Raw genomic sequence first — 19,954 nt, 5'->3', positions numbered from 1 at the left:
TTGGTGCCAGTTGGGCACACAATCCACCCAGCACAATTAGGGGCAGAAGTGTGTGCATGTGTGTATGTGTGTGTGTATTTGTTCTCCAGCTCAACAAAGGATTTATTCCAAAAGATACCAAGTTTTCTTTCTCTTCTGTGTCCAGCTGTCAATGACTCAATGCTTATGCTAGTTGGTGAGTGATCTCCTTTACTCCTAAATTATTTATAAAACACATAGTGTAGTATTTTTCACACTCAAGTGGGTGTGCCTGCGTATAAATTGCACCAACCACAAATAACATTGTCTTGTGCCGTTCCACTGTTGTTTTACAGTGATGAACCCGTACCTATTCCTTCATTATTCCTTCAGCTAACTCAGAGGTAAGCTGTGTTGTCATATTCCAAGGGAGCAGCCATAACATAATATAAACAACACACTATGTGAGAAAAAATTACAGTCCTTGCAAGAAAATGGCACAGGTTACAAACTAGCAACACACTCTCTTAATGAGGTAGTTGTCTATGAGATAATTAGTAATTGAACATGCAGTTGGGTGGGATATGACACAGCTGCACTCTTCACAGCTTCAAGAAGGTCATTACTGTGGGGTAACACTTGTATGCAGCAACAGAGAGATATAATGAATGTTTATTTTATTATTTTTTAATTTAATAGTGATTTAGCTCATATAATGTAAATTTATTATAACATTGTTGAATCAAACTAAGATTAAACTGTGATTTTGCTCATACATGTTTACCTTGGTAACATAAAGACATATATTCTTTACATGTGTACAAAGTGTGCTGCGAGCCAACTTGTGTCACAAAAAAGGACTCAACCACTCGAGGATTAAAGGACTTTTGAGCTGCAGAATAAGAGGAGAGTAAATTTCCCTGTTATGCCTCTGGAAAGTGATGCGGATCAGTTGAGCATAGTCCATACAGATAATTTCAAAACCTGAAAATCTTTTGAAAAAATTTCCAGAGAAAATTTTGACCTGAATAAAGTCCACAGTAAACTAGAATCATGGAGTCCAATATATACAGTAAAAGCAGAGGACATCATAAGCTGTCCCAAAGAAAGGTAAATGTTTAGATTCAGCTATTAATGAAATGCACGTGACATGTATTTTTCAACTTGATACCAATGTTGATACAGGGAAAGAACATTGGTAGGGAATGGAGAAAAGCTAATGCATCCTTAGATCATTTGCAGCAGACATATCTATTACAAAATAAGAAATTTCCTGTTAGCTTATGAATGAGGAAAATTGTCACAAGCAAAATTTCTGGGAGGGAATTACAAAATAAATATAGTCACTATTGTCATGTAGATGAACCTCAATTTAAAGATTGGGCAAGGAGGGAAGACACAGGCATATATGGGATCTGTACCAACAACAGGAGTAGATGGGATGTTTCCAATATTGAAAAACAGGAAGAGTATGAGCAGTAAATTGGCATTATTACAGAAAAGTGGCAACTCCACAAAAGGTGACTGACAGTCAACTGATATCATGGACAATGAGCTCAGAGAATTATTACAGGAGGAGCATTGTTGGGAGAGGAACTATGTAAAAAGGCAGTAATTAAAGTGGTAGTAGAAATGGAGGATTTAGGATTCATTTTGGATTCAGGGAGCAAAATTGTTCAGAAGGGTATTATGGGGTAGAGGACTAGAAGAAGCAGAGAATCCCAATTTTCTAGATCAAAGGAATAGGGCATTGTACACATGTTATTGAATACACTACACATGAACTCCCCAATAATCTTAGTGTTAGACCGACTAACAAAAAATAGTGCTGTCATTGACTTTAAAATTCATGTTCTTAATACAGGCAAGTGAAGTGAGAGGTGAGTGTACCTCTATGTAAAGCTAGTTTTGTGGCAAATAACTTTTAAAGGGAAATGGAGTTAGGGAGAAATACAGAATTAACAAAGGCATGAAATTAAAAAGAAGCTGCTGGTCAAAATTCATGTATCGCTGAAAACACTCTTCGTTGAGGTCAATTAATTGCAAGCTGCTGTCTTGGAGTGTAACAATGGCAGAGAAATGTATGTTGCAAGTGACACCTCAGGAATTGCTTGTTTTTCTCAAGGGCTCTGCAGCTGAGGCACGATATAAGGTACCCAACATGGAGTAGCCACACTCAGTGCAGAGTGAGTGGCAGGTTGTAACAAGTTCAGTCACTCAAGCTGGAGAGTCAATGCAGGGACTGGCCATATGGCCCCAGCCATACAACCTGTGAGTGGATAGGTGACCACTCCTTCAACAGAGCATGAGCAGGCACAGGCACAGGGGAAAATGTTTGCTAGTTATCAGGAGCTACAATGGTAGGCAAGTTCTGGAGCCCCTTAGGGCAGGATAAAAGTCCAGGGTGTGTTTGGTACATGTGCCAAGCGGCCTCATCTGAAATGTGGATGAGGCCCTGCCTGTGGTTATCAAGGGTGCAGAGTGCAGTAGTCTGCAAGTTGTTGCTCAAATCGGCACCAATGACATCTGTTGCTTGGGTTCTGAGGCCAGCTTCAGTTTGTACAGGCAGCTGGTAGAAGAGGTAAAGGCTGCTGGCCTCACTCATGGGGGTGCAAACAGAGCTCACAACTAGCAGCATTGCTTGCAGAGTTGATCACAGTCCTTTATTTTGAAGCCGAGCAGAGGATCTCAACCAAATGCTCCATTGATTCTTTGACATTCTTTGCTGCAGATTTATGGACCTGTTTGTGGGGTGGAGAACTGTAGGACTGTCCTTGATACATCAGCAGTGCACTACACAGTGAAAGTAGCTACTTGGATAGCAGAGTATTTGTGTAGTGCATATGGGGCTTTTTAGGCTAGGTGATAGTTTGTGATCCTCTGATGAATGCTCATCAGTTGGTCCACAAAGAGTGAAATCAGACTGCATGAAAAGTAAAGACACTTTGAAAGTCTAAATTTTAACAGTAAATTTACAAAGCATATGTAATGAAGTTCCTGCACTAAATTCCTTTGAGGGGAAACTGTGTTACACTCAAATTTTACTCAGAACATAGATCTCGATGAAACCCGAACAAAAAAGCTCTGATTTAGAGAGGCATAAAAAATATATTGAAAAGGCAGATTAGATGCCACAGAAGGGGTAGTGCAAAAAAAAAAAAAGTGTCTATAGAGGTCGAAATTGAGGTTGACTCCAAAGTTGTCTGAAAGCGAGTAATTGCCCTAGGTGGACTCAACTTAATCATCAGATGTATTTACCAGCCGCTCAATTCTGCTGTAAGAGTGACAGAATCATTCAAAGAAAATCTATGCTCACTGGTGTGGAAATACCCTGATCATGCAGTATTAGTTGAAGGCATCTTTAACTAGCTGTGTATAGTCTGGGACATCTATGGATTCATTGCAGGTGGTACAGACAGACAGTCTTGTAAAGTAGTTCTGAACACATTTTCCAAAAATTGCCTTGAGCAGCTAGTTTGACAGCTCACAAGCAATGGAAATATTTTAGACCTGGTAGCTACAAACAGGCCTGATCTTATCAATATTGTCAGTATAGAGACAAGGATTAGTGATTGTGATGTCATCATAGTGACAGTGGTTATGAAAGTTAATAAAACCATCCAAAAGGCTAGACAAGTTTTATGTTGTGAAGAGCAGACAAGCAGTTGTTACTTAATGAATGGATATCATTTTATTCCAATATGATGGACATTGGGGAATTGTGGGCAAAGTTTAAACCGATTGTAAATCATCCTCTGGAGAAGTATGTGCTGAGTAAGTTGATTAAGGATGGAAAAGACCCACTGTTGTTTAATAACAAAATTCAGAAAATGCTGAGAAGCAAAGGTTGTTGCACTTTTAGTTAAAAAAAGAACATGGAAATGTCAACAGGCAAATGTTAGTAGAAATTCACGTGTATATAAAAAAAATTGGTGCACAAAACTTACAACAACTTCCACCATCATATCTCAGCAGAAGATTTTGCTAAGAACCCAAGAAAATTCTAATCCTACAGAAAATCAGTATGTGGGTCAAATGCTTCTATCCAGTCACTTAACTAGTCTACATTGGCAGTAGGCGAAAGCAAAAGGAAAAATGAAGTTTTAAATTTCAGATTTAAAAGAGTCATTTATGCAAAAATATCACAAATATATACCATTACTTCACTGTCACACAGATTCCAATACAGAGAGAATAGAAATAGCCATTCCCAACATTGAGAAGCAAATGAAAGAGTTGAAAACAAAAAAGTCACCAGGTGTGGACAGAATCCCAGTTTAGTTTTACAGAGTGTTCTTTGATACCGGCCCTTATTTAGCTTGCAGTTATTGTGACTCTCTCACATAGGGCTTAGTCCCAAGTGACCAGGAAAAAGAGCAGATACACCTGTGTAAGAAGGGTAAAATAATGGACTTCCAAAATTACAGACCAGTCCCTTAACATTCCCTAATAACTGTTGACTCCATCATTATCCTCCCAGTGGACAAGGGATCTACCACTGTGCTCCTTGACCAACAGGAGCAGCTAAGTGAGAGTCTACACCAGCTGTCTGGCACCTCTACATTCGGCATCTGCCAAGTGATACAAACTGACCTTAATTGCTCCTTGAAGCCTCAGGCCCCTCAACGGACTAACACTTCAATTCACAGAACTTCTTACACCACTCAGACAACGTGGAGTTCACCTGCTTTATTATCTTGTTGATAGTCTTCGGTGTTGACATACTGCGTTGTGGTACTGGCTGAAAAATGGGGGGGGGGGGGGGGTGGAAATACAACGCTGATTACTGTAAATAATGTAGCCAACAGGTGCACAGCTGCATTTCACAGTTCTTTACTTTCACTGTTCACAACCCCTCCTCCCCTAATAATACACAGTTATATGGCCAGTTAACTACTAGCAGATTTTAATAAGCATCATTAATAGGTTGCAGGCAAACATCAGTATATTGCTACAATAGTTTACTGTTGAATATCTATGAGCAGTAAAAACCAAACCACATAGTTCACAGTTCTTTCAGAATAATATGGTATGTATTGAACAGACACTGTCATTGTCTTAACACATGGCCTATTTGTGTTACACTTATTTCACAGTTGCATTGTTGTTGATCTAACCAAGATGGGTTCCTCATCTGACACTCCGCCATGTACTGACTGACTCAAGACCAAAATTCGGGCCTTTATATATATCCTCACAATAATCGGTACTGGAACTATACATAGTTTGATGTTTAAATTACAGAAATTACAATTAAAATATAACTCATTCAATTAACTGAGTATATAGAAAAATTTCTTCTTTTTGACAGTTTCTTCTACCACGAGGGTTAAGCCGAATTATTTGTTTAAATGATGAAATTAACAGATATACAAACAATATTTTTGACAAACCCCATAATTACTTTAGAATTAATTAATGGCTGGCTTTGCCAACATGTTTCCGAACAGCGCCAAATAAATACTTAAAGAATGCTGTTAGTTGTTCCTTCAAATGTTTATAATTATTACAGAATTTATATTTGTTTATAGGTCAACAACAGAATTTAAGTTATCAAACAATTACTGATTTCACCCTACAACAAAAGTATTAACTAGGAATAGTCAAAATAAATTAGAAAATTGATGACATACATAAAACTAAGCACAAAATGAGATCTGGTGGTATATTCTTTAATACTGAGGGCCAACTTTTCTCTTTTATGGAATTGCAGATTATACTCACGTATGTTAACAGTAATTAGTCAAAAATGAAAAAATGAATTTTAAGGAGGCCGATGGCAAAACAAGAGAGGAAGTAAAAAGATCCCAGCTTGCTTTGTCACAAACTTCTTCCTAAATTCAACAAACCCAATCACTCTGGCCATCTCATAGTTGCTGGCTTCAAAGCACACACTGAATGTATATCTGGCTTAGTTGATCAACACCTGTGTCCTTCTGCAGAAAGACTTCCCTCCTATATTAAAGACACAAACAATTTCTTAGATTGTCTAAAAGCCGTGCCTGTCCCACTCCCATCACGTACCTTGCTTGTCACCATTGATACCACCTCCGTCTATACCAACATCCCCCATTAAATGGTCTATCTGCTGATGAACATTATCTCAACCAGTGCCCACCTTTTTCCACTCACCTTAACTGACTTTATACTTACCAACAACAACTTTACCTTTGATGGGCAGACATACAAACAGATCAGGGGCACGGACATGGGATCCAGGATGGCTCCTTCCTGTGCCAATATTTTTGTAGATTTCTTGAAGGGGATTTTCCTGGGATCCATAAGCCTTCAGTTCCTGGTTTGCCCTAGACACTCATGGTGAGGTCCTCCTGCCAAATTTTTTGGAATCTCTAAATACATTTGCCTAGTCAAATTGCACATAATCCTAATCCAAATCCCATGCCACTTTTATTGATGTTGACCTCATCCTCACCGACGGTTGGCTAAACACTTCTGTTCAGATTAAAGCTACTAATAAACAATGGTACTTACACTTTGACAGCTGCCATTGTTTCCATGTCAAACGCTCCCTCCCATACAGCCTTGGCATTTGAAGCAAACACATTTTTTCGGATGCAGAATCTTTACAGCAATACATCACCATTCTCACATCAGCATTCACTGGAGATAATTACCCCACCACCCTAGTTCAAAAGCAGGCCATCATATCCAATCCTGGTACTGCTGATCCCTCAAAAAAAAAACAGCTTAGGAGTATACCTCTTGTCACTCAGTACTATCATGGTCTTGAATGTATTAATCAGCTAATTTGACAAGGCTATGGTTTTCTAAAATCATGTCTTGAAATGAGGTCCATTTTGTCTGACATTTTTCTCACCACACCTGGAATAGCTCCTCATTAACCCCCCACCACCACAGCAAATATCCGCAATATTCTTGTCAAATCCTCTGCTCTTTCTGCACCCATTTCCCTACCCTACCCTATTGCTCCTGCCCTGTGACCATACCCACTGTATGACTTGCCTCACGCACCCTCTCTCACCACCTATACCAGCCCTGTAACTGGCAAAACATGTGAGGTGTGATTAAAAACTACAGTGAATGAATTCTTTTAGCACTAGCTGCTGATGCTAGAACTACTTGATGTAATTTGTCCAATAGCGTAATCCATTGAAATAGGGAATGGTAAATTAGAACACATTCTGACATTAGAGTGAGGCTGTGTTTACTGTGTCTGTCACACATTATGGATGTCAAACAATGCGTGAACATTTAGTTCCGTTTTAAGTTGCCAAAAAAGTATTAGAGAAACTTGTGAAATGTTGAAACTGGTATTTGACAAATAATTCTGTAGCTCTGAAGAGTGTTAACAAGTGTTGTGAGTGACCTAAAAGTGGAAATGAATTGGTAGAAGATGAGTATGCCCAGAATGTTTATGAACATCGAAAACAGAAGAAAAGATGTAAAAAATGACAAAAATTGTTCATTCCAACAAGCATATAATTATTCAAGAGCTTACCAAAGGATTTAGCACCTTGTATGAGTCCATGCAAATAATTTTAATTGATAATTTTCAAGTGAGATGAGTGAGTGCAAAATTTGTTCCCAGACTTTTGAGTAATGAACAGAAGGAAAATTGTGTGTAGTTCACATAGAGATGAAGGATCATCTTCATTCAGATCCAGATTTCATGTGCAAAATTGTGACTGGATATGAAACTTGAGTCTCTGGATATGACCCTGAGATGAAAATTCTGAGTTCCCAATGAAAAACCAGTGAATCTCCTTGCTTTAAAAAGGCATGGCAGTCAAAACAAAATGTCAAAGTCATGTTCATTGTTTTTTTCCCCTATGTTGAGGTTATAGTGTGATCGGAGTTAATTCCATGCAGAACAACTGTAAATCTCAAGTTTTACAAAGGTGTACTCCAATGTTTGTGAAACTATATACGAAGAAAGAGACCAGAAAAATGAGCCATTGGCTCCGTTCTTCATCATGACAATGCACTGTGCCATACCTCACTTATGCTTCATGAGTATACCTGTCCATCCACATCCATCTTACTCACCAAATTACAAGGTGAACAACTTTGCTTCTGCCGTTTGCCGATAGCTGGCGACAATGGTAAGTAGTGGTTGAAAGAAACAGATCGCAGAAGTCAGGCAGTTGGCTTGGACCTCGGTCAACATAACCTCATTCAAACATTAGTCGATTTGTGTCTGCACCATAAAGTTGTTCTTGATTGAAAATGTCAGTTTACGAGCCTAATTCTCATCATTTGCGGGAGGTGCTACTGTTTTGTTTCAGTATGAAGAAAACAGTGGCTGAGTCTCATCACATGCTCTCAGGTACGTATGGTAAGGATGCTATTAGTGGAAGAACATGTCAGAGAATGTTTTCAAAGATGCAGAATTGGAGACATTGCTGAGTGAAGACTCACGTCAAACTCAAGAAGAATTGGACAATTAGTGGGAGTGACACAGCAAGCCATTTCAAAACATCCCATGGCTACGGGCATGATTCAGGAAGAAGGAACTTGGGTCCCGTGTGCGCTGAAACCAAGAGATGTTCAACGGTGTTTGTGAACAGTTGCTTCAGAGGCAAAAATGGAAGGGATTTCTGCATCACATTGTGACCAAGGATGAAAAATGGGTTCATTATGATAACCCTAAATGCAAAAAATCATGGGGATATCCTGGCCATGCTTCCATGTTGATGGCCAAACCGAATATTCATGGCTCCAAGATCATGCTCTGCATTAGGTGGGACCAGCTCGGTGTCGTGTACTATGAGGTGTTAAAACCAAGTGAAATAATCACAGGTGCTCATTATCGAACACAGTTAATGTGCTAATGTGTTTGAGCAGAGCATTAAAAGACAAATGGCCACAACACAGCAAGAGGCATGATAAAGTGATTTTGCAGCACAACAACGCTTGACACCACGTTGCAAAAGAGGTCAAAACATATTTGGAAATATTAAAATGGGAAGTCCTACCTCACTCGCCATATTTTCCAGACATTGCTCCCTCTATCACCTGTTTAGATCAATGGTACATGGCGTGGTTGATCAACACTTCTGATCTCATGAAGAAGTCACAAATTGGATCAATTCATGGATCACTTCAAAAGGTGAACAATTTTTTTAACGTGGGATTCATACACTGCCCGAAAGATGGGAGAAAGTAGTAGCCAGTGATGGAAGATGCTTCAAATGATACATGTGTAATCAATTTGTTTCACTAAAGCCTCAAATGTTTGGGAAAAAACAGTGGAAGCAAAGTTTGTACACCTTATCACACCATACCATTTCTCTCTATTCCCAGAAATAAAGCCTGTGCTTAAAGGAAAAGATTTTGACACCATTCTTGACTTTGAGAGGTCCATAAGATAGCGGCTGAATTCAGCATTGGGATAAGTGCATTGTTATCCAAGGACAGTACTTTGAAGAAGATTAAATCAAATTTCATGTAAGCTTATAATTTTCATTATAATAAAATTATTCACCATATTTTTTATCACACCTCATACACTATGAAAGGGAGAGCCACTCATGAAACAACCCATGTTGTGTACCAGCTGTTATGTAAACACTATTTAACCTTTTACATTGGTATGACTACTGCCAAGTTATCAGTTAGGATAAATGGCCATAGACAAAGACTGTATACTGGCAAAACACAATATCCTGTTGCAGAGCATGTTCAATAACATGACAGTCATGACCTCAGTTCATGTTTCACCCCAAGTGCCATTTGGATTCTTCCCTCAGACACCATTTTCTTAGAACTCTGCAGTTGGAAACTGGCATTACACATGTGCTTGGGTCTGAATTTAATTTACATTAATTTCTTCAGTCTCAGCATTTCTTCTCATTAACTATTCCTTCCTTCAATCCACTTTATTTTCTATATCTTTTATCTTCTGACCTGTTTATTCTCCCCCCCACCCCCCACCCCTACCACATACAACACGGTTGCATGATGTTTTGTCAGCAATCTCTGTCTTGCTTATATCCTATCTTCTGCCTTTAGGTTCTCACATTTTAAAATCTGATCTGGTCCAGTCTCCAATGCTCAGTCTTCCCTTCTTGTCCTGTCCAGTAGTTTCCCCTGACCACGGGGTTCTGGGCAACTGACATAATCCATTCTTGAATGTCTTCTTCATCACATTCATGGTAATTTAGTTCTTTTAGCATACTGAGCATTTTGGATATATCATTCTGTTTGTCTTTTCAAGCAGACTTTGTGAACTTTCTGTCATTCCCAAAATTTTATTCCAAGCTTGTTTCAAACTCTGTTCATTTTTGCTATCCCATGCTGCTCTGAACATGTAGGACACAACTTTCAAATCAATATGTTTGTGATTTCTTGACAGACTTTCTTGTCCCTCCTCTTGTCTTTCTAACAATAATTTATGTAATAGTTCATTACTGCAATACCATTTGAAAGTCTCAATAATGTCTTGATCCACGGGCTGTAATAAGGAGGTTACATTAGTTGGAAGAAACATCACATTTATAGATTCGTCCTTTTCATATAAAATCACTTGATGGATGAGCTGGTGCATTGTCTTGGAAAAGTAACATTTACTCCCTTTTGGCATTCTTTTAACTAGTGAGCATTTACAAAGGGTACAAAAATGTCCATAAACATTCAATCAAAATCATGCTATCCATTCAGGTACTCTTTTGTGCTGCATAAACAACAGGTATCACAGGCATATTAACATGTTGGAAACAATAGTTTCTCGCTTTTATCAGTGATCAGCATAGGCTGGCAGTGGCTACTGGTAGAATTAGCACAAGCTAAAGCAGTCATATGATCCTCACTTGCTTTAGGATGAAGTGCTGCTGATTCATGACATAAAGCAAGAGATTTATTGGTAAAGTTTTCCAATTGCACCCAGTTTCATCAGCATTGTAAATGTTTTTGAGAGCATAATCCTCTTCCTTCAATATATCCCTCAGTTTGATTTTGAATGACTCGATTGCTGAAGAATCAGCAGACAATTTTTCTTCTTGTATTTGAAGCTCACAAATGTCATATCTTGTCTTACAGCATTTTAATCAGCCCACACTTGCTTTAAAATTTGATGTCCCACCAAACTTTCCTTTACATCAAATTGCCTTTTCTTTCTATATTTTTTGAGTAAGTATATTCATGCCTTGATCATATGGTATGTCACATCGTAGGTACTTGAAATGGGCTACTTGTTCTATCAGTTTATTATTGAGGACTATTTTTGTTCATACTGGGTGAATACCATAACAGGCCATGGTTTTAGTTTTATTTATAGACATAGTCAGATTGTAGCTTGCACTTATCTCATTTAGTTCATGCAGTACTTTTTATATTCATAATTTTTGACTTACCAATCTTATACTTATTAGATAACTTGGTTGCAGATTCACCTTTCTCTAACATTTTATTGATCTTGTATTTATTTCTCAAAGAAAGGACAACACTTTTACGTTTAAGCATTTTATACACAAGTTTACTTTAGGTGGCAAAGTTGACACACTTGTGATTGTAACAGTGCACAAACAGTTACTATTGTCAATAACTTGGCATTTCTGTGATTTGGGGGGGGGGGGGAGGGGAGGGTGGAGGAGAGGGGGGGGGGTAAGACCCGGAGGAGGGAAGCGCGTGCATGCAAGTAACAGTTAGGTCAAGCTATCATTCTGTTGGCCAATGTCTAGATAATCAACAGTCTACTTTAGTTCCATTCTTTATGAGACTTCATATGGAAGTTATCACTCCAGTGATGTGTGATGTACATGATCACAATGCCAAGACAAATTATAGCTATTCTTGGAAAAGGACAATATTAAAATGACAGACTGAAGGCCAGAGATTAATGGTTTGAGTTGAGTTAACAAACTACCAAACTCTCTAATAACATGTAAGGTGAATGATTTTAATGTTACATTATTTCTGGTAGAAAAGTGTTTTATTTATTTTTTATTTATTCAGTCCTGTTGATTACATATTGTACAGCTAGTGTACAAGTAATATAGGACAAGTCGATTGATGCAATTACAGTAGTACATTAACAGTTATATATCACATTGCACAGACATTGGTTTATTTTACAAGAACAATTACTTGCATGCAGTACTAAAGCCTGCATTATGCCAAAAACAGTTTAAGTGATTGTTTAAAATAGTAGAATAAGTGACAGTGCATATTTTTATGCTACTGACATATATAAGGAAGTAAATTTTCTTCATGGTCATGGTTTGAATGAATACAAGTTTTAACTGCATTCCTTAAGAAGAGGCTTAAGTGAATGCTCAAGAGAGTGGGATACATGGGAGTTCACATTTTCTCATAATGAAACAGATAAATTTACATTTTATCACCACAATTTCAGTTAAACTACAAGTAACAGCAACTTGTACATCATAACTCTAAGTAGTCATTCATTTTATAAAAAGTTTGTTCGATGAGAAATAATTTTAGTTTGCTTTTGAAAACCTGTGCATTATTTATTTCCTTTTTATATTGATGGGGAGCTTATTGAAGACCTTTATACCTGACTCAGTAACTCCCCTATGTACTTTAGTGGGAGATGCAGAGCCTTGATGAAAATTTTTCACCTGTCTTGTGTCATGGTTGTGGATGTCACAATTTTTCTGAATCAGTTCCCTGTTGGCTACAAATAACATCAGTGAGTATATATACTGACCTGTGATGGTAAGTATCCTGAGAGATTTGAAGAGACCTCTGCAAGATGTCCCATTAGGGACCCTACATATTAGCCTCACTGCTCATTTTTGTATTCTGAAGACTTTTTCAACACCTGCAGCATTTCCCCAGAAGATTATGCCGTAGGAGAGAACAGAATGGAAATATGCAAAGTATGACAACAACATTATTTCTCTGTCTACTAACTGATGGAGAGCTCTTAGTGAAAAGCACGATGAGCTAAGTTTCTTGACCAGCTGATCAATTTGTTCTTTCCATCTTAGGTGACTGTCTATCTGGATACCTAGGAATTTTGTATGTGTGGTTTCATTAATTTTGTAATTGTTAAATTGTATTTCAGGAGCTTTAATTTTTTTTATTTTTTGTCAGAAACCGTATCATATTGGTTTTTGAAATATTGAAGTTTAGGCTATTCGCAGTGAACCATTTGTGTACTTGAGTAGAGACTGTCATGGCTGTATTCTGCATTGTTGAGTTTGGTCCTTTTACGAGGACACTTGTATCATCAGCAAACATTACTATTTTTGCTCTGATGTTAATTGTGATTGGTAGATCATTAATGTAGATCAGGAAAATTAATGGCCCAAGAATTGAGCCCTGTGGGACTCCATACTTTATATTTCCCCAGTCTGATGTTAATGCTGTTCCTGTCCCCCTTAAGACAACCCTTTGCTTCCTATTCTGTAAGTATGATTCCAACCAAGTCAAAGATTTGTCTTTAATGTCATAATGTGGAAGCTTTTTTAAGAGTGTGTTGTAATCTACACAATCAAATGCCTTGGCAAGGTCACAAAATACCCCCACTGGATACCTTTTGTAATTTAGTTCACCCAAAATTTCATGTGTTAGGTTAAATATAGCTCTGTCTGTGGAGGAGCCCTTACGAAAGCCAAATTGTGTAGGAGCCAGTAAGCCATTTTGTGTAGTGTGACTATAAACCCTATCATACACTATTCTATCAAATACCTTTGAGAATACTGGCAGCAGGGAGATGAGCCGATAGTTGGATATTTCATCCCTTGCTCCACTTTTGTGGATTGGCATCACTACTGCATGTTTTAATCTGTCTGGGAACACACCAGTTTCCATAGATTGGTTACACAAATAGCACAATATATAACTGATTAAGTCTGCACATGATTTTAGAATCCTACTTGATATGCCATTGTATCCACAGGAATCTGAGTTTTTGAGTGTTTATAATAATAATAATAATAATAGCTTTATTCAACATCAAATGGTACACTGCACATGCACAAAGAAACAGTAACGATTAAAGTTATTTGTACAATACATAAGACACATTCTTCTGAATACATCATTAATTTACAACAAAATTACAGTAAGATGTTTACTGATTTCTATTCACATAATTTCACAAAGCATTTGTTGTTCTTCATATAAGTATGGTACTCTTCTAATGTGTAGAAAGGGTGTTTTACTAAAAATTTCTTAGGCTGATGTTTCAGATTAATTGTAGGAAGAGCCATGACTGCACTAGGGAGTGCATTAGCTAATTTTGTACCTGTGTACTGAGGCCCATTTTCGTAAAGTGCTGTTCTGTGGCTGCCAATGTAAAATATTTCTTTAGATTTATTCAATGAATTTCAAGATCCCACAAGATTCCGTCTTAGGCTCCTTACTTTTTCTTGTGTGTAATAATGGCCTTTCATAAGTAATACAGTATTATCAAGTGCCAAGCTTGTGTTGTAGGCAGATGATGCAAATTTTTGCATTAAATAACCAAACATAATAACAGAAAGAGGAGTTTATGAAATTTTCAGGACAATAATAAGTGGTTGCTAGCCAAGTTTCCTCATTAAACTTTAAAAAGACACACTGTATGCAATTCAGAACATGAAAGAGATATCCTCTCAATGTATATCTAAAATATGACAACTAGCAGACAGAAGAAGTAGTCAGTGTTAAATTCTTGGGATTATAATTTGGACTGATGACTGCTTTACCTAACAATATCAGTTGGGAGAAGTGTAATCATTTGGGTGGAGCATATCACAAAACTGCTGAAACACCTGAAGAAATCTTTATTTGTGATGTGTAAGATGTCAGACATAAAGTGACACAATATATAAAAAAAAAAGGTAGCATACTGTTACTTACATTTCTCCCATAATGTCAAATAGGATCATTTTCTGAAGTGACTCATCAAGCAAAGCAGTTCAAAAGTATGTGACACAATTTATTTGTGGTGTAAACTCAAGAATATCGTACAGGGGCCTCTCCAAGGAACTGAGCACACTAACGCTGCTTCCTAATATACAGGGTGTTCCATTTATCTGATGACTGCCTGCCCGGAGTATAGCAGGCTCGCCACAGAAGCCGCACTGCTGGTCGAATGGGTCCCTGCGCACAGGGCTAAGTTTTGCGAATGGGCTTTAAAACAAGTGCACTTGCTTCATTCCGTTTTTACGTGAGGCTTGGTTTCATCTACACAGGTATGCTAATTTCCAAAACTGTTGACACTGGAGTGCAGACAGACCTATTGTGTTTCATGAGGAACCCCTTCACGATCAGAAAATTGGGTTGTGGTGTGCCGTTAGTGGTGACAAAATAATAGGCCCATTTTTTTTTTAATGACACAGTCACAAGTGAAAGATATTGCAAAACATTTAGTGACTATTTTTTAATGAAATGAGTGAAAGAAAATGAAGTTTCACATTTTTTCAACAGGATTCAGAAAGGGATCACACAGCTAATATTTCTTTGCATGCAATTCACAATGTGTTCGATTAAAGAGTGATTAGTAACAACATCTTGCCTGCTAGAAGTCCTGATTTAACTCTGTGTGAATTTTATTTGTGGAGTGTGCTGAGGAACAAAATATATACAACATATCCTCACACAATAGAGGAACTCAAGGATAATATCTGTGAATCAATTAATTCACTATGTCAGAGAGAATTACATTGTGTGATTAATAATTTCTTGAGTAGATGTCAGAAATGCATGGAAAATAATGGCAGGCAGTTCAAACATGGGCACAAAATTTATTTGCTTATGTTTTAAACGTAGTCACATCAGACCGCAGCAGTAGACGGGTGACATGGCATCTGATTGCTGGGTAACAGAGCGCTCGCTGCCTGGCACTAGTGCACCGCACAGGTGGTCATCAGATAAATCGAACACCCTGTATTTACTCCTTAATGAAATTTGTCATAGATAACACCAACACCTCAGTTAATGGAATCAGCACTAGAAAAAAGAATAACCTGTACAAATATTTAAAGTCACTTGCTTTGGTCCAGAAAGATATCCATTACGTAGAAACACATGTCTCCAAAAACTTGCCAGCAACCACAGAAAATTTAACTTTTTAAAGTTCAGCTTCAGAGGAACCTAATGAACTTGTTGTTGGTGGCCAACTCCTTCTACTCTGTTAATGAATTTCTTAGTAGATTTAATTGACTGTATATTAATAATATCGAATAATGTGAGTGCAAAACACACTTCTGTACATCTTCAGTTCAGTAATGTGATCAATGTAAATAAGTGTTGTAAACTGCTTTCTATTTGGTCATGTGTATTCATTTACACATTTGTGACAAGGTTGGTATTACTTCTTAAATGAATATATGTTTCAGGCTTTCTATTTACCCCATATCCATGGGATCATTGCACTTAAGGTCATGGGAGCAGCATATCTCTCTCTTTTTTTTATATGTATTATGCATTCTTCTTTTATAATATGTTCTACATATTTGTTGATTTCCTCACATCTACATCTACATCCATACTCCGCAAGCCACCTGATGGTGTGTGGCGGAGGGTACCCTGAGTACCTCTATCGGTTCCCCCTTCTATTCCAGTCTCGTATTGTTCGAGGAAAGAAGGATTGTCGGTATGCTTCTGTTTGGGCTCTAATCTCTCTGATTTTATCCTCATGGTCTCTTTGCGAGATACACATAGGAGGGAACAATATACTGCTTGACTCTTCGGTGAAGGTATGTTCTCGAAACTTCAACAAAAGCCTGTACCGAGCTACTGAGCGTCTCTCCTGCAGAGTCTTCCTCTGGAGTTTATCTATCATCTCCGTAATGCTTTCGCGATTACTAAATGATCCTGTAACGAAGTGCGCTGCACTCCGTTGGATCTTCTCTATCTCTTCTATCAATCCTATCTGGTACGGATCCCACACTGCTGAGCAGTATTCAAGCAGTGGGCGAACAAGCATACTGTAACCTACTTCCTTTGTTTTCAGATTGCATTTCCTTAGGATTCTTCCAATGAATCTCAGTCTGGCATCTGCTTTACCGACGATCAACTTTATATGATCATTCCATTTTAAATCATTCTTAATGCCTACTCCCAGATAATTTATGGAATTAACTGCTTCCAGTTGCTGACCTGCTATTTCGTAGCTGAATGATAATGGATCTATCTTTTTATGTATTTGCAGCACATTACACTTGTCTACATTGAGATTTAATTGCCATTCCCTGCACCATGCGTCAATTCGCTGCATATCCTCCTGCATTTCAGTACAATTTTCCATTGTTACAACCTCTCGATACACCACAGCATCATCTGCAAAAAGCCTCAGTGAACTTCCGATGCCATCCACAAGTTCATTTATGTATATTGTGAATAGCAACGGTCCTATGACACTCCCCTGCGGCACACCTGAAATCTTTCTTACTTCGGAAGACTTCTCTCCATTGAGAATGACATGCTGCATTCTGTTGTCTAGAAACTCTTCAATCCAATCACACAATTGCTCTGATAGTCCATATGCTCTTACTTTGTTCATTAAACGACTGTGGGGAACTGTATCGAACGCCTTGCGGAAGTCAAGAAACACGGCATCTACCTGTGAACCCGTGTCTATGGCCCTCTGAGTCTCGCGGACAAATAGCGCAAGCTGGGTTTCACACGACCGTCTATTTCGAAACCCATGCTGATTCCTACAGAGTAGATTTCTAGTCTCCAGAAAAGTCATTATACTCGAACATAAAACGTGTTCCAAAATTCTACAACTGATCGACGTTAGATACTATGGATTCATGGAAGGAAAAATATATCTTATCCAATCTAATCAGTGTTTGGCAACATTACAAATGTCCATACAAATATAGTACCAAATCTACAAGAAGGGGGTACCAGGTGCAGCATTATTGGTGGACTGTCCTTAAGATAATCTCACTGCATCAATTTAAGGAACTTAATGTGCTGACAGTAGCCTCAAATACCAACATCAAAGACTAATTCTTGTAAAAGGAAACTGTAATTCATTAAGAAATGCAGATGTGCATGATCTAAATACAAAGAGAAGAAATAAGTATCTAAGTTGTTAGCAAACAGAAAATAATTTGTTTAAGGATGGCGGATCAGGACAATTGTCAGTTATTATACCAATTTCACTGTCAGGTCCAATTTCAAACTTATACAGCAGACGTGAACCCTTTGTAGAATCTTCTGTATTCTTGATTAGGTAAAATTCACAACTAGAGTAGCCAATTGCTCACAAACAGCCATTGATAATATCTTTATAGAAAGGTCCAATGAAAGAAATTTTATTACAAAACCAATAGTCAAAGGCCTCTCAGACCATGACATGCAGTTCCTTCTGTTAAGTGTTAGTAGTGAACATGATATAAAATCTGTTAAATCTGAACTCAAGAGAGTAAACAAAAACCCAAAAATTGATTATTTTAGGACTTTCCTCAGAAACATTCACTGGAGTGATGTTTACAGTGCTCATGTCATGAATGAAAAATATAACACTTTAGCTAATAAAGTGCTTACCTTATTTGTTTTCCCCCAAAATGAACCAAGGTTAGAGCAAAGTCTGCAAAGAAGCCATGGATTACTCAAGGAATAGAGGTATCTTGTAAAACAAAAAGAAAATTTATCTCTTAATCCAAAACAGTTATGATGCTGATGCAATAGCACATTACTAGAAATACTGAAAAATATTAAAGACTGTAATATGGACATCAAAGCAAATATATTACAAGGAAAAAATAGTCATATCAGATAACAAAATAAAGACAATATGGGACACAGTGAAGGTGGAGACATGTAGAACCAGATATGAAGTGGGCAAATAGCATCAAGAGTAAATGATACATTTGTGATAGATGTCTATAGTGTCACAAAACTTTTTAACAAACATTTTATAACTTTTACTGAAAAGATGGGCTTGTCAGGTTCTGTAGATGCTGCCATGAGATACCTCAGACGAGACATTTCAGTAATTTCCATAATATGAAGTTGACTCTCACTACCCAAGCCAAAGTAATGTCCATCATAAAATCTTTAAAATCAAAAACATCTAGTGGGTATGAAGAAATATCAACAAAAAAGTTAATTAAAGAATGTGATTCTGAGTTAAGTAACATAATAGGCTATCTGTGTAACCCGTCATTTATCAGTGGAATATTTCCTGAATGGCTGAAATATGCTGAAGTTAAGCCACTGTTTAAGAAGGGTGATAAAGAAATAGCATCAAATTTCTATCCAATTTCACTTTTGCCAGCGTTCTCAAAAATTTTAGAAGAGGTAATGTACAATCGGCTTTGTAACCATCTTATCACAAATAACCTACTGTCAAAGTTGCAGTTCGGATTTCTTAAGGGTTCTGATATTGAGAAGGATATCTACACTTACAGTGAAAAATACTTAATTCATTAGACAAAGTGTTGCAGGCAACTGGTATATTTTGTCATCCATCAAAGGCATTTGACTGTGTAAATCACAATATCCTTTTAAGTAAATTAGAATATTATGGCATAACAGGAAATGCTGCAGAATGGTTAAAATCTTATATCTCTGGCAGAAAACAAAGGGTGTTATTAGGAAAGAGACATGTATTAAGCTATCAGGCATCATCCAACTGGGAACTAATTACATGTGGGATTCCACAAGGTTCCATCTTAGGGCCGTTACTTTTTCTTGTGTATATCAATGATCTTTCATCAGTAACATAACCAGATGCCATGCTTATTTTGTTTTCCAATGATACAAACATTGCAATAAATAGCAAATCAAGGGTAGTCTAAGAAAGATTGGCTAGTGAAATATTTGTGTACATTAAATATGTCTGTTTATACATTAGAAGAGTTTTATGATGCAAAAAGGGAAATAGCATTTAGATAGAATTATCCATCTTGTTAACAAAGAAATATGCTTGCAATTTTTCTCCAAATTAAAACATGAAATTTTGTATTAACACTCAAAGAAATCTGCTGTTATATGTAAAATATCTGTTTTTCCTCTAAACTTTGTATTAACTATATGCAGTTATGTAGAACATTTTTTATATATTTAATGAAGACTGTTTTGTATCTTTTTGTATGTTTGACTCATT

The 19,954-nt window shown here is 37.4% G+C and overlaps 1 protein-coding gene across 1 annotated transcript in view; it reads right to left on the bottom strand.

The window, feature by feature from the left end:
- The window catches only part of LOC124787847 (meiotic recombination protein DMC1/LIM15 homolog), a 141,666-nt gene that overhangs the window by 117,963 nt on the left and 3,749 nt on the right, over nt 1–19,954 (bottom strand). The window contains exon 3 of the mRNA XM_047254800.1: nt 18,391–18,433. The gene's annotated coding sequence lies outside the window, so the exon portion shown is untranslated. The remainder of the gene's footprint in view (nt 1–18,390; nt 18,434–19,954) is intronic.

The sequence above is a fragment of the Schistocerca piceifrons genome, chromosome 3, assembly GCF_021461385.2.
Source record: "Schistocerca piceifrons isolate TAMUIC-IGC-003096 chromosome 3, iqSchPice1.1, whole genome shotgun sequence".
In the NCBI taxonomy this organism is placed as follows: domain Eukaryota; kingdom Metazoa; phylum Arthropoda; class Insecta; order Orthoptera; family Acrididae; genus Schistocerca; species Schistocerca piceifrons.
The sequence above is the reverse complement of the archived record's forward strand: the minus strand, read 5'-3'. Positions and strand labels throughout refer to the sequence as shown.